At 43.2% G+C, this 5,285-nt stretch overlaps 1 pseudogene; it reads left to right on the forward strand.

Annotated features, from left to right (window-relative positions):
- Positions 1 to 1,558: 1,558 nt before the first annotated feature.
- On the forward strand, positions 1,559 to 3,186 carry LOC147976283 (uncharacterized; annotated as a pseudogene).
- The last annotated feature ends 2,099 nt before the right edge of the window (positions 3,187 to 5,285 follow it).

Consider the following 5,285-nt stretch of genomic DNA (forward strand, 5'->3'; position numbering starts at 1 on the left):
ACTTCAGCCCATGGGGCCCTCCGGGATAGGTGGCCCCACCCGGTGGACCCCCGGGACCCTTCCGGTGGTCCCGGTACAATACCGATGACCCCCGAAACTTTCCCGGTGGCCGAAACTGGACTTCCTATATATAAATATTTACCTCCGGACCATTCCGGAACTCCTCGTGATGTCCGGGATCTCATCCGGGACTCCAAACAACTTTCGGGTTACCGAATACTAATATCTCTACAACCCTAGCGTCACCGAACCTTAAGTGTGTAGACCCTACGGGTTCGGGAACCATGCAGACATGACCGAGACAACTCTCCGGCCAATAACCAACAGCGGGATCTGGATACCCATGTTGGCTCCCACATATTCCACGATGATCTCATCGGATGAACCACGATGCCGAGGATTCAATCAATCCCGTATTCAATCTCCTTTGTCAATCGGTACGTTACTTGCCCGAGATTCGATCGTCAGTATCCCAATACCTCGTTCAATCTCGTTACCGACAAGTCACTTTACTCGTTCTGCAACACATCATCCCGTGACCAACCCTTAGTCACATTGAGCTCATTACGATGATGTCTTACCGAGTGGGCCCAGAGATACCTCTCCGTCATGCGGAGTGACAAATCCCAGTCTCGATTCGTGCCAACCCAATAGACACTTTCGGAGATACCCGTAGTGCACCTTTATAGTCACCCAGTTACGTTGCGATGTTTGGCACACCCAAAGTATTCCTACAGTATCCGGGAGTTGCACAATCTCATGGTCTAAGGAAAGGATACTTGACATTAGAAAAGCTCTAGCAGACGAACTACACGATCTTGTGATATGCTTAAGATTGGGTCTTGTCCATCACATCATTCTCCTAATGATGTGATCCCGTTATCAATGACATCTAATGTCCATAGTCAGGAAACCATGACTATCTGTTGATCAATGAGCTAGTCAACTAGAGGCTCACTAGGGACATGTTGTGGTCTATGTATTCACACATGTATTACAATTTCCGGATAACACAATTATAGCATGAACAATAGACAATTATCATGAACAAGGAAATATAATAATAACCATTTTATTATTGCCTCTAGGGCATATTTCCAACACCTCCTTCACCTCCCTATGTGAGGGTTACTGTAATCATTGGATTTAGATTTTAGGGCTACAGATATTGCATATTTCTGTAGAGAATTTTTTAGCGTTGTTATAGAGCTGTTAGATTTTAGGGTTTTCTTTTCTGGAGAGTATGGTTTGTTTACTTAAGTGTTCTAGCTGAAACAGTTAATATGTTCTTTGTATAACATGTTACAGTATTTAGAACTGAATGAATCAAGCAGTAGGAATTATAGTTAGGGTTTAGGGTTTTATGCACGTTTTCTTTGTTTAATCCTACTTTATTGCACTTAATTGTTGTCCTCTAAGTTATGTGCAAGCTGTGATAGTGCATATGAGTGTTTGTTCAAGAAAGTGTGCAATTTGAAACAACTAATATCTTTTCTGTATAACATGTTACATTATTAAAACCGAATCAATCAAGCACTGATTCTCCTCAATTCTGTGTAGTTTGGATGATGAGATATGGGAAATAAGGTACCATTTTCAAGGGAGAGACAACTTGGAGAGGACCATTTCTCTGTCAGAAATTACTTATATTAACATGTTAGCACTGCTGGAGACTGAAGAGATATACTGAAGCTGACTACATGTTCTATGTGAAAGAAGAGGGAAAGGGGGCAGCAGGAATGCAGGTTATTGACAGTGAAGAGAGGGTGGAGGAGATGCTAGACCAGTATCTTGAGTAGAAGGTGCTCAACATAACTGTAATTAAGGCTAGTGAGCCTAATCCAGGAGATTTTAATAGGGCAAATATTATGGAGGAACAAGTACCAATAGGCCATATGGGGATTCCAACATTATTTCAATAGATCAGGCATGAGTATTGTTCCCCTTTGTCCAGTTTAGCAGTGAGGAGCTGTATGTTGTGCCTATTGCTGTTGCACAGCTAGGTGAAGAGGCTGCCTATATTAACACACAAGAGAGCATGATTTTGAAAAAAGCAAACGGCAAAGAGAAAATACAGGATGATGTAGGCCCCTCTGATGATGAAGGGTTTGTTGATTTGAACTGGTGTGAGTACAAAGAGGAGGAGCATGACATAGGCAATGAGGAGGAAGATGAAATCATTGAGAAGTTGAAGCAGAAAAGGAAACACAAAGAGGATCATATGCATCACTTTGCATGAGACACAGAAGTGGAAGAGATGTGCCCAGAGGCAGAAGACTCAGACACAGAACCTGAGACACCACTTCCTCAATCATTCAAGAAAGTAGGCAAACCAGGCCCCACTACAAGATCCCACCATGAAGCTGACATTGAGGTAATTCCTGATTTCATTCCATTAGATGATTCAACTTGTTTCCCTGGGGACTATGGCATCAGTGAATCAGATGATGAGTCAGGTATGCATTCTCTCCCACTGCCTTGTGGAAGGAAGAGTCAAGCCAAGAGGGCCAAGACTAGGATCTGGTATGATGAGAGCAAGCCAGATGCTCATGAGCAACTTTGCTTGAGTTTGTGCTTCACAAATGTGTATTAGTTTAGAAGAGCACTTAGGAATTGTCATATCAGAATCCTTAGAAATTTCCATTACCATAGGAACTACAAGGATAGGATCATTTTGCATTGCACAAAAAGGGAGAGTGGCTGTCCTTTTTTCATGACTTCATCAAAATAGCTCATGAGAAGACATTCTGCATCAAGAAGATGAAGTTGTTGCACACATGGTGCACATGGAGAAAAAACAAAAGTGACAGTTGACTGGATGCCAAGAACTTGTGAGCAGCAACTGAGAGATAATCCAAGGGCTGGAGTTGATGCAACTTAAGAACAAAGACTAAGTATGGGCTGAAAGTGCCAAATACCAAGGCCTACATGGCAAGGTCATTGGCCATTGAAGTGGTGGAAGGTGACATGAAGGGACATTACACAAGGTTTAGGGATTATCTTCAAGTTGTGCTTGATACCAACCCTGGGAGCAGATGCTTTGTCACTACCATAGAGCTTGAGCTCCATCCAAATCCTAGGTTCCACTACATGTTCTATTGCCTGAATGCTTCAAAAGAAGATTCCTTGAATGGGTGTATGCCCTTTATAGGTATTATATGCATTTTACATTACTCCAGTTCATAATGTTGTTGTCAATTATCTTGTACTCCATCTGTCCCAAAATAAGTGTCCCAACTTTGTGCTAGAGCTAGTACAAAGTTGTACTAAGCTTGAGACAATTATTTTGGGACAGAGGGAGTACTTAATAATGTACTCATTTCACTGCCCATATCTTGAATACAATTCCAGTCAACTGGCCTCAAGAGTGAGGAGTTGAAGAAGTATATGGACAATGCTGCATATTCATACACTAAGAATGGTTTTGAGGTTGCAACAAATGAACTGAAGAAGGAGGATGAAGATGCTTGGAAGTGGCTTTGTAATATCCCTAAAGAGACTTGGGCAAGGCATGCTATGGATCACACATGCAAGACAGACCTAGTGGTCAACAATCTTAGTGAAGTATTTAACAAGATGATACTAGATGTGAGGAACAAGCCAATCGTGAGCTGTGTAGATGGATTCAGAACTAAGTTGATGGTTAAGTACCAATCAGTTAGAGAGAAGACAAAGAAGAGTAGGTGGGAGATAACACCCACTTATATGGAGAAGTTGGAGGAGTCAAAGAAGTACTCTAGGCATTGCACTGCATACATGGCAGGTCCTGGTATTTGGCAAGTCACTAGTGGGGAGTCTACCTACCGTGTGAACCTTGATAAGTGGACCCGTGACTGCAAGAAATGGGACATATGTGGTTGGCCATGTAACCATGCAGTTTCTACCATTACAAGAGTGAAGGGACAGCCAGAAGACTATGTGCAAGAGTTCTTCAAAAAGCCATTGTATAAGGAAACATACAAGCACATCATCTACCCTGTACCAGGGCCTGACTGTTGGCCTAGGACACCAACTACAGACATAGATCCACCAGTGTTCAAGGAGAAGAAGTGCAGGAAGCAAACAACTAGGAGAAAGGGGCAATTCGAGGTCCCAACAAAGAAGGATACATCAAGGATGGCAACTATCACCTGTAGCAACTGCAAAATGCAGAAACATAGGTACACCTACTGCCCTCAGCCCCTGAAGCCTCATCCGCAGGCAAGAAAGAACAAGCGCAAGGTATGGAACATGCACATTTCTAGGATTTTCTCTTGTACTTAATCATTTGATGGATTTATCCTAACTGTTGGGCTATGATGTTTTCTATATTAGACAACAAGAACTCACTACCATGAAGCTAGGGGAAGTTCTTCAGCTCCTGCCCAGCCTGCTGCCAGTGCACCACCTGCTGCATCTGCCAGAGGAAGAAGAACAAGTGTTCCTTCTAATGATCCTACACAGCCTGCTGCTTCTACAAGGCCAAGAAGAACAACTGCTGCTTCTAGAAGGGAAAGCAGAACAAGTGATGCTTCTACTACTCCTTCCTAGGCTGCCACAAGAGCTTCGGGTTCAAGCAATGCACCCAGCAGGAGAGGTGGAAGGCCATGCATGGCACCTAGGGCTGCAACTACAATAGAGGCAGCAACAACAAAGGCGGCAACAATAGGGTCCAAAAGGAAGAGGTTCCAGAGCACAAGGATGAGGGGTAATTTTATGCCAACGGCAACTAGTGGATGCACAATTTGGCTGTTGTCTTTTGAACTACCCGCCTTAAGTATTTATAAGTTTGAGAAACTATGCCTGAGAACTGGTATGTGTAATAAGTACTTAGCTTGAGAACTTGTTTGTGTTAGTATGCTTAGCTTGAGAACAGGTATGCCTGAGAACTAGTATGCTTGAGAACATGTTTCTGTAAGCATTATCATGTGCAATTTGGCTCTTGTTTCTTTGCCAATTTGACTCTTGTTTCTTTGTCAATTTGTGATCAACAATTTAGTTTAGGAGGTTCCGTCGACCCCGAGCCACCCTAAAGCCTAAATGATATGTTTAGGTGGTTCCCTCGACCCCGAGCCACTCTAAAGCCTAAATGATACGTTTAGGTGGCTTCGCCGAGCCCGAGACACCCTAAACCTAAAGACTAGGTTTAGGTGGTTTCGTCGACCCCGAGCCACCCTAAAGCCTAAATGATATGTTTAGGTGGCTTTGTCGTGCCCGAGATACCCTAAACCCAAAAACTAGATTTAGGTGGTTTCATTGACCCCGAGCCACCATAAAGCCTAAATGATATGTTTAGGTGGCTCCGT

The sequence above is a fragment of the Triticum urartu genome, chromosome 4A (assembly GCF_056163025.1).
Source record: "Triticum urartu cultivar PI428250 chromosome 4A, HENAU_Tu73, whole genome shotgun sequence".
Classification (NCBI taxonomy): domain Eukaryota; kingdom Viridiplantae; phylum Streptophyta; class Magnoliopsida; order Poales; family Poaceae; genus Triticum; species Triticum urartu.